Source organism: Danaus plexippus, chromosome 14, assembly GCF_018135715.1.
Source record: "Danaus plexippus chromosome 14, MEX_DaPlex, whole genome shotgun sequence".
In the NCBI taxonomy this organism is placed as follows: Eukaryota; Metazoa; Arthropoda; class Insecta; order Lepidoptera; family Nymphalidae; genus Danaus; species Danaus plexippus.
This window is the reverse complement of record NC_083546.1, coordinates 8,373,652-8,384,669: the sequence shown is the minus strand read 5'-3', so window position 1 is coordinate 8,384,669 and position 11,018 is coordinate 8,373,652. Positions and strand designations below refer to the sequence as shown.

Genomic DNA, 11,018 nt, shown 5'->3' with positions numbered 1-11,018 from the left:
CAAACTGTAGCTGATTTAATTTTGAGTATTGGAAAATGAAAAACTAGGTACAGGAACATGTTTAGAAAATCCTTATTAGTTAGTTTGGTACCTTTACATTGCATTAGTTCAGTACCTTTACTTTACTTCATGGTTAAAACACTTAGATTGCATAGAAATTAATATCTCAACTACTATGGTAGATTCATGGGGAGCGCTAGAATTCAAATTATCTGATAATAATGGTAGTAGCACAGTTCCTAAAGCCGAGTCACAAGTGAAGACCCTCATAGGGATAGAAATATAAAGAAAGTCAACAGTTTCCCATGTATTCACTACGATGCCCGGTGTGGCTAAGGCAGGAGAGAATATCCCGAGAGGTATCCAGTATGTTGATAATAAAAACCCCCTTTGAAAACGGAATTAGATTCAAATTGAATTCCGAGATAATAATTGATGACTTAACATACACGCACCCACCTTGCTACCAATACCAGTAGACAAACAATCACTGCAGATTTTGGAGACAGATTCAGCCAGATTACAGACGGAGAAGGTAAGATGTTTATCACTAATATTGTTGGCTCCGAGACGTTCTTTTCGCTAACTATGTCGTTAACTAATGCGATGATATTGACGAACAACACCCTATAGGCCAAACGACCTGCCAGTGTTCCTATTAACTGACAGACATTTGCATCTTGTCTGCCCATGATTACGGTTGCTGTAAGGGAACAAAAACGTCGGGAGCGTGTAATTTTAAATTAATAAGAAACGCGTAGGGTATCCGAATATATTAGTTTTATTTAAATAAATACACGCAAAAATCTTACATATAATTAAAAATATAAGCCTAGAACGTGGAAAATATAATTCCTAAATATCATCAAATCTGGTTGCTGTCAGAAAATGCTCCCGCTTTCCCGGGGCGCATAGACAATCTCAGTCTCACAAATACCTTTTTGAAGGGTAACTGAAACTATTAGCTAGTTTACATCTTTTGTTCTAAGAAATTCTGGTCGTAGCACTTGTCCCAATGGACATCCAGAGAAAATTTTATGATTTTCAAATAGGCTTGTCAAGCATGTGTAAGTATTTCTTCTACTAGTCAGATAAACGTAAGAAATATTAGAAAAAAATCATAAATTATTGTGCATGGAACCCCTCCGCGCAGAGAAGTTTTGTAATGTGGAAATGGAAAATAGGAAATCGATTTTTGTGATCTCATATTGTTTTTTTATGACGAACTTTATAAACATTGCTTACAATTCACAATCGCCCCACCCATTTATTGTCGCTCCGTTTGTTTAATTCCCCCTCCGCAAGAGCATTAAACGGTTAACGCAACCTAGTTGGAAGTCGCATCAGAAGTTTCACTTTAAAACACGACAAGATAACTTCGGGAACAAAAAATCTGAGAGGACGTTCGATATCATGTTCATTTGCAAGTGTAAGTGTAACGTAAGTATTGCTTGCTGCCTGATGGAATGCAAATATTACATTTATCACTGCTGAAGTTCTGCGTCCACGGTCCATATCAACTGAGTGGTGTTTGTTCCGTCTAATGATAGTCACTGATATAATTAAATTTATATTTAATACAAATCGCTATAATTAATTTAAATTTAATTAAATTTAATTAAAAATATTTTTTTTTTTTATAAAAACTCAACACGTTAATCTTATTCTAAAATCATAAATGGGTTATATATTATTATACATGCCTAATTATTGGACCCGTTTTATGCTACAGCCGTGTTAAATAGTAATGAGTCGTGGACCTCGTGATGATTCTGATGACAATGTGTCACTGACATAAGACAAAGAGTAAATGTAGCAAATCATTTCGATACCACTACGATTTTCGTTCGGACTGTTGCCCAGACTCCGTCTTGCGTCCAGGATCTGATTCCCAAAGCGAAGCTAAATCTAGTTCTCGGTTCCGTTCTCATCACAGTACAGCCTCAAGGGCTCAGTGTGATTGGTGATGGGATCCAAATTACTGTTTTTGGGTTAATTCTGTTAACGAATTACGATCTTTATTTCCGCAAAAATTCTCTCTGAAGTTATGAATGCTTATTCTATAAGATTCATCACGTGTGCTGAGTATTTTTAAGGTGAGATGTTGTGAATCCCTTTTGTTAACAGTCTAAACGAAGAAATGATGGGTCATATAGTAATTAAGAGTGTCAATGATGCCTGAATCCGAGCCACGGTAGTGAATGTCGAGCTAACTGTAAAATCTGTCTTTAGCAGACCTGACAATCGTAGGTACTGGTTTAAGCACACAGATCGTGTTAATCATATGCTGGAATGTTAAATCTATTGGCCCATTGCCTTAAGCGTAAAATCGATACATGATGTAACTAATACGACGACATGTAGCTATTGCAAAAGGCTGGGCACATTGACACGACGAATTGGTAGACAATGAAGAGCTTGACGAGTCTTTCATCACTTCGGTTGTTGTTAAACAGTTTTCCTGTTGACAAAAACCAATCTGCTGCTTCCTCAAATGTATTGGTAAAAACGGGTTTACAAATGACACTATTTCTCGGTTACGCGATTGTATTGTGTGAGGCTACGCGATTTTGTTGTGTGATTTTTATATTTTCTCGGCTTTTCGATTACTTTACAGTAACAGTGATCACGAGTTGTTTAACCAGGTCGTTTCATCTCGTCTGCCCATGTGATGACGGGTGCTGTAAAAAAACCGAATCTCCGGGAAAATGTATAATAAAACAACAAAATCACGTAGTGCATACGAAAAACATCGTTTCATTTAATCGAGATTTTGATCCTCAAAATAGCTATTAAATTCTATATTGAATAAAAAATTATATAGGTAACTGAACGTATCAGTTGTTCCAAAAATATTTAATTTCATTCGTCGAATTAATATTTATTCGCAGACACATATCTATATGGAATGTAATAAATATAAAAAGAACAATTATGTAACATAACTCAATGTAGAGTCAAAGTATTCGAGAACCAAGCATTTGTTACTTGAATGAGGCACAAGAGATAACATTCATTATTCTACAATATTGAAACACGAAGCTAACATTACATCGAGAATTCTTATGCTTGCACAGTATTTAAAGCTTTAAGGGTTCTCACGAACAAACTATTTTGCTAGTAAAGTTCTAAAAGCAAAATCATATGGGCTTTAGAAAATTACATTTAAGTTCTTTGTGATGTACCATTTAATTAGTTTTTTGTTCCCTTTATACTTTCTAGTTATAATAAGTTTGGGTCGTTTGGAATTCAACAGTAGTATAGCCTTTAATAACATTGGATTCCTTCCCGACTGCTGTTTCAATGACATTTCGACTATCGCCAAGAAGATATTTAAGGCGATGCAAAGGAAATTAGAACTACAACAAAATATAAATACCATATACGAGGAATTTATTGGAGGATACTCATGGATACCTTTACTGTAAAGAGACACTCTGCTCTCCGTTATGTACATAACCATTTTGACATATACATATATATGCTACTATGATTATTTACACAATGCTTTTAGGTTTTTGAAAAAAAAAAACTATCCTCTGTTATAACTAAACTTATAAAAGTACACGAAACTGAAGAACTGGCAACTAATAATAATAAAATGTTATTAAAGAGAAATTTTAAGAAACAGTAGTAAATTGGTGTCAAATGTTTGTTGTCTCTAAGCACGAGTCTATACTTTATTTAAAACAGAATACCATAACCCTTTTTGTTATTTCAAAACTATGATTTTATAACAATACCTAAATACATTAAACGTTAACCTTACTTATTAAAGTTTGTGACACAAAGCCTGTACAAACTGCATATACTTCATATATTTATATATACCGGATAAAATCTATCAAAACAAAGGCAATACAAAAGGAGACCTTAAATCAAAGCAGTTAAGAACAGATTGTATTGATACAATCAACCAAACTAACATGACACACGGCAATTGAATTCACTCGAGCTTATCATTCCTTCAAAGTCTTAGTTAAGGTGCCAACAAGCGTACAGAATATCTATATAGAAGGAATTACTGCTTGCAGTTATTTTGTGGAATGCTTTATTACCAATGTTAGAGTAGTATTATTGTTTTTTTTCTAGCCAACAAGTATCTTTTACTTTCTGTGTTTTAATCAAGTCATAATAAGGACGCTTTAATCTGAACAACTTTGTGTAAATTTCCAATTTCATTTGACAGAGTAGAAAAAATAGATTAATTAAAAATATTTTCTGACATACTTATTCTACATAGACAATAAAGACAATAGATGGATGTGAAAAATTAAATAGAGGTCGGTAAAGGATTTTACAAAAGTGATAAAAAATAAATAGTTGACTAAGGAATCTATTCCGATATTAGAGATGTAGTTGGAAAGCTAGGAAAATTATAACAATTGGAGACTTATTCCATCGTTAATATTGTTACCGTGATCCGAATGGATCCAGTTGATATTACGAAACAAGTTTCAGTGTAGGCAAAAGTAACCTGCTTTCAGAGTAATAGTATTAGTAATCTGCATTTTAATTAATGGTTATTTCCGAGAGCCTGAAGTGTGCTTCAATAACTTACCCCTGAGTGAGCGTAGACTATTAACAAGAAGTGATCGTATTATTGTACAACAGAATAGTGAGACCAGTTTAAAGAAACATTTTGAAGTTTAAAGAGTGGGTTACTAAGACCAACTGAATAGCACGCATTTTTTGGAAAGCGAAACTAGAGTCTTAAGTCATACAGCCACATCACATGATGTTGTTATTGTGATAAAGTATGTAAAATTAACCCCAAATTTTGACCCTATATAAATCTAAGGAGTACTCAATACAGTAATACAAAATACACATTTAATAACAGATGCAAAAAACTCTGTACCACCTGAATCTAAAAGGATGTACATACTCGTAATTAGTTAATTGACGTTATATCATCAGCATACCTCCAAGTTTTGTTCAAATGTTTCTAAAACTCTTCAAAATATATTTTACCTCATTTGGAGAACCGTTTCCCTCGCCGACTTCCATCGAAACATGTTCATATAAGTAACGCCGAACTAGCGCCGCATACCCGTCTGACATTTGTTTACAATAATTCCCGTGATTAATATATTGCATATTGTTGAAAACAAATAACTTTGAATAACTGGAGCAAAAATACGGTTTCATCGTCAAGTTCTTGCGTGCTCTTTTTTAACATTCACCCAGTTAAATTGACTGTTAAAGAAAGCATAAAACTTGCCGTTTGAGAGTGTATAATATTCTTGGAAAAAACTATAACACCTACAAAGCTGTGCTTAACCTGTGTAAGGAATCTGGTGGATCTTCGCCGTGTTTGGAGAGAGATACAAAAAAATATGAAAAAACACAAGATGTTTACAATAGCCGTCAGGAAACTTTCAAAATAATTTAGATAATTGATTCGATACAGCACACGCGAATGCTTTGGAATGGATCAAAATAGACTAACAATAAGATAAAATCTCTTTACTAAAACAAAGAAAACCAGGGCGTCCAGGATGTTTAGCAGGAGACGATAAACGTTAAGATCAAGCTAAGAACTGTTTTAACTGCATTTTATGCCTGCAATCTCGAGGATAAAGTAGAAGTAATTATCGGGAACTAATTGAATTATCTATTATTTTCCTAGGAGGAGAAAATGAGAAAAAAAAAATTAGAGCTGGATCAAAGTATCATGCCAGTTGGAAGGCTAGAGCCATTCTTTTTAAACATATTTGTTGTAGTCAGTTCCAAATTAACGCTAAGGATAAGCTAAGGATAACCAAGATATTTGTTTATTCATTGTGGTTACATATAAAAGCATGGCTTCGATTTATTCCGGAGATCAAGGCACCAAATCAAGATTTGTGCTTTTTTAAAAAGTCTTAAGGAATATGAACATGTCAACGTAGAGATCTCCAAAGCAGCCCTGAGCAAGTTTAATCAACATATTTTAGTGAACTTTATCAAGAGAGAATTCGTATGATTCTGTAGAGAGATACGTCCCATCTAAAGAAGATGTCTGATTATTTGAATGGTTACTAGAAATAAATAACGTTCTAGAGATTGTTACACATATAAATTAAATAACTTAATACGCTTTCATCGCGGATATCACATTTCATTATCTTGGCCTGACCCGACTGAAAAATGTCACAAACGCAATAAAACCGCTGTTAAGTTATTCCATTAAAATAGATAGTTTTATGTCTTATATTATTCTCTATAAAATAAAAGTAACATTATGTTGTCTTTTGTTACAGGAAAATCACAATGATTTTCTGTCCGTCAAGAGTACAAATTTATTTGTTCGTTTGAACATTGATACAAACTTCTCGAATCATCCTTTTTCGACAAGGGAAGAAGACCTTATTACCTATTTGCCGCCAAAAGGAGGGGTTAACAAGGGTTTTTTCTTTTAGGGCGTGGATGATCCGCTGAAAGGGATGTAAAACAAGATTTCCATGGTTTATTCACTGTAAAGGAAAAACAAAAACAATTTTGTTTCACTGTATACAGAACATAGCAATCTATATCTAGACTGCAAAAAGAGTCCCTTAAAATAATATGTTCTTGCTGATTTATAATGTTCTTTTGATTAATGAATATCATTTTTGTAACTTTCTCTTTAATTATTATTTTATACAGTATAAACATTTTATTAAAGTACCAGTTGAAAAAGAATTAACGCATTCCGATATCTGAAAAAAATTTTTTTTTCACTCATATAGATCCACCCTAAAATGCATATATTATATAGTTTGTAATACTTGATGTTTTTTAAGTGGGTGATGTTATTGTGTATATTAGAATTTATGATAATGCCATGTCTTGTTTACGACGAGGTTTTAAAACAAAATGTCGGGACATTTGTCTGGAGAGTGTCACATTTTAAACTTTCTGTTCGCTACTGGGTGGCTTTTTTAAAATTATTTTAAGTATATTCTAAATATCACTGAACATTTTATTTGTGTCGGTATTAAGATACTAATACAACAAGACAACAAAGTGTAAATATTGCATTAATTATTCATTTTTACATTGACATCTTTTTAATGTGTCCGTTTGTTATGCATAATTTATTTACTACTTGTCCCTGAGGTTTGAAATTCATTTTATAAAAATAAAGACGCCTTTATATTATTATCGTTTGACTTCATGAAAATATTAACAGTGAGATCGATTAAACACACTTCCGGAGACATTAAAGAGCACGTGTCTATGACGAAGTCGTCCCCCATAACAGGCTGTGACAACTATACAGACATAAAGAAATGAATTTAATGTAAAAGATAACGAAATGTTCATTAAATAGTTAGCAATCATTTATAACTCTGATGTTACGTGTTTTTATGAAAACTACAAGATGATTTTATATAAATAGATAAACCTCTGACCACGTTTTTCGCCCTCCACCACGAAAACAGATCGGGATAAGGAAAAATGTAAAATACAAAATAATGCTGCACTGTTGATCGTCTATAGGATGTGTCGATTTTCCGAGATATCCTCCTCGTGGGGCCCGAGATGAATGGACTGCTATAGATACAACAACGTGATAATCATTTTTTCTCAGCAATAGTACACTTGAAAGCTCCAAAATTATCGTTAAAAGTTGGTACATAATCAATTATGTATTTATAAATTTTGTATAACTATGTTTGTAAAATATGACTCACGGAAGTAATGTTTGTTACTTAAACTTCTAATAACTTTCTCGTTGTTCATTCAATAGCCCGCGTTTAACTTTGACGTGCGAGGATTTATGAATGAGAAACTTGAAACGTCCAGTACGTAGTGTGACGATGCGAACTTGGCGTCAGCATATAGCCTGTATCGTGTGAACTGTGACCGACACGTTAGACGATGCCGGCTGTCCCGGGATATAGAGTACGAAGCGGACTTTGTCCCGAGAGAGCGTTGAGGATAGAGTTCTTCTATCAAGCGCGGACGGACTTCACGTTGATCATTACCATAATTGTTGTTTCTAAACTGGTGCAAACTAGTGCACAGCGGCTTCCTAACTTGAGAGTATTGAAAGAGCTTCTCTATCGTTTGTCCTTACTACCGTAATCGTATACGTATACACAATGAGATGATACAACGCTGATAGAATTTCTGTTTTATTTTTTCATAATATATTTTGTTAACTGTACAATTTCCCTCGGAGATTTGAATCTTGAATACGTTATAATATAATATAACGGTTATATGAATGTTTATTTATAAATAAACCTCTTTATTTTTATTCATAACAATGATGAGCTGATACATCCCAGTAATAAAAAAAGAGCCTGAGAGTTTAATACTTTAAGCAGAAGCTAATAAATACATAGATTAGTAAATTGAGAAGCTGTTCATTTATTGTAATATAGTAAAAAAAACACAAACTAGAATGTTCTAGAATTTATAAACAATGTTTTCTTTTGGGATAATTTTGTGATTTTAAAGTTACCAGTCTACAGTCAACATAAGCGCCCACACACAAGTATAACGATACCAACAACACGTTAAATCACTTTGGGTTTTTCATATTTTTGTGCATTTATTTATCTACTATCTATCATTTTTTAAACAGTATGATAGGACAGACTAGAGTTATAGAAGGAAACATCAGTGCGTTTCTTAATTCTTATATTAAGTAGTAGACTTGATTGGTGATTGTTGAGTGAGCCTTGGTCTCGTTAACTAACTGCTACTAATATATGAACCAGCTCATGTCCTGAGAGAGAACCATGCCCACAGGGAAGTACTGAATGTTACTCGTAGTGATACTAAGATATATGTCGACGGTAACGATATACGGTTACATAAGTGTATATCAAGAATTGCCACAGTATACTACAGGAAATAGATCTATAATTTGTTATTGTCGTTTAAATTTTAATGAAACATTAAATAATACCGACACGAAGCACATGAGGTGTAGAGAATTTAGCAAACTTTAATATGCGTATCGCTGCCGAGCGGTCATAATGTTGTGAAGATCTTATCCTGAGTGCTATAACGAGTCACTGTCATGAACAAACTTATAGTCATTTGAGTCCGTATGAAATCTTCAGGCTCGACAAAGTTGAGTGCTTCGTTGAAGGTTTAAGAAAGGCCCTCTCTGACCGGCGCCGTACTATAATATATCGTAAGTTTGTTTCAAGTTAATGAACAGACTCGTTTAATACTAACGCGAGCCACTATACTATACTCCTGCACCCCCTGACCTGCACCCCTCTCCCTCTCCGTGGTCTGCTCCCTGTTCCCTGTTCCACCCTCGTCTCCAACCCCTCGTGTACTACGGCATATAATGTCAGTTTACCGGCGACCCTCGCGAGGGGTGCACGTTTCACGATCTGAAAACTCCGCTCGATCTTTTCCAAAGTAGTGCAATAACGTTACGAATTCTTGCAATATCTCCTTGGTCGTGTATTTATTTTGTTGCTTTGTTCTGTTATTTAGTATTTATTTGACGTTGGACTTGTGACATCTCGGTTTATAATCGTTTTAATTTTGAAAGTTATTGCGTTTTGGAAGACCGCATATAGCAAATTACGTAAGTATATTTACTGCATTGCGATAGTCTTATTTTATTTGGTACGCCGTCGTAATGAAAAGTAGATTAGAAAATTAGAAGATCATGAAATATACAACCTGATAGGAGTCAGGCTCGCCACGACGAGAGGAGCACTTGTCTGGAGACGTCATGAATGAGTGGATCTAATGTTGTTCTTCTGAAAAATTAATATTGTTTCTCTCAATATTTTATTTTTATTAATTAGATAAAAAACATATTTTCCTTACATATTAAATTTTACATGTAATCCTACCAAAAGAGTTTTTATATTAAAATAATAAGATATAAATGTATGTATTAATTTTGTCTGGTATATTTAATATCTGGGACTTGGTACTTTTCCGTTAAAGTCGTTTCCGCTTCTTACTGTTCACAATAAAGATAGTATATGTATGGAGCGGTAACTTTAATCTGATTTTGACTAAATCTAAACTTTGTTAACGTGTCGATGACCCTTATATAATTATTATGTGTCATCATATGACCACACTTCAGGATTTGTGGTTTTTCAAATTTAGTGCTCCGTCCTTCCGTCCGTCCGTGTCAGATAGGCTTAAAAATAAAAGGGAATAAAATATCAAAAAATAAATATAAATACGACCTGTAATATAGAAAGCTAAACTTAACTATATAAAATAATTTTAATAAAGACTTGCGTCACTAACTAAATAACAACCTTTTATTGTAAAAGCGAGGACGGCTTTATAAGATTATTTTGTAATGACTCAAATTTTGTCGATATTCATTTTATTGATATAAAGCACTAATACATTGAGTCTGCTTTTCCATTAAACTCCTTACTTCTATATGAAACCGTCTCGGCAGCTGTTCGACCTGAAGCTTGAAAGCGAATCGACGTGTTGCTAAGGTTTCTTTGTCAGTTCGCTCGTTACTTTTATTTTTCACCAACAAAGCGACGCTCTACATTATTACCGCATCTCTTCTACTCTCCGCTGTGACACTCGATCAAATGTAACTTGTTGGTTATATTTTGAGTTTTCATGATATTAGCGTCGCGGTCGTGCAGTGTCCCTCTCCGCCTTATGGAGACAGAGGAACAACTCTCACCAATGTTTATATTATAATAATAAATTAATAGGTTAATCTAACTTTACCTGATTCCAATAATCCTATAAAACCGTTATTACGTTAGTATTAATGAACATCCTGTCATAAAGAAATCAATATAATTTCATTTGTTCTTGTTATTTTAGTAAAAAGGGTAGTTATAAATAAAATAAAAAAATATATTCTCTTTTTTTTTAAACTCAGAGTTATTGATCGGTTTTTGAGTAGAATAAGTTTAAAGAGTTTGTAAGAGAAAATTGTATTTCAAGTATTCACAAAAAACTTTTAATAAGTTGAAGACTTCACAAACTCTTTCCTATTATTATTATTAAAGTTAGCTGCAAAAAAGCCGTAAGGTGACATTTCTTCGATGTCACTCGATATTTTTAATATTTTGTAATTA

The 11,018-nt window shown here is 33.5% G+C and overlaps 1 protein-coding gene across 2 annotated transcripts in view; it reads left to right on the top strand.

Moving 5' to 3' along the window:
* Nucleotides 1-9,290: 9,290 nt before the first annotated feature.
* Nucleotides 9,291-11,018, top strand: part of LOC116769388 (uncharacterized) — a 113,354-nt gene continuing 111,626 nt past the window's right edge. For both annotated transcript variants that reach the window (XM_032660457.2, XM_032660456.2), the window contains exon 1: nucleotides 9,291-9,526. The gene's annotated coding sequence lies outside the window, so the exon portion shown is untranslated. The remainder of the gene's footprint in view (nucleotides 9,527-11,018) is intronic.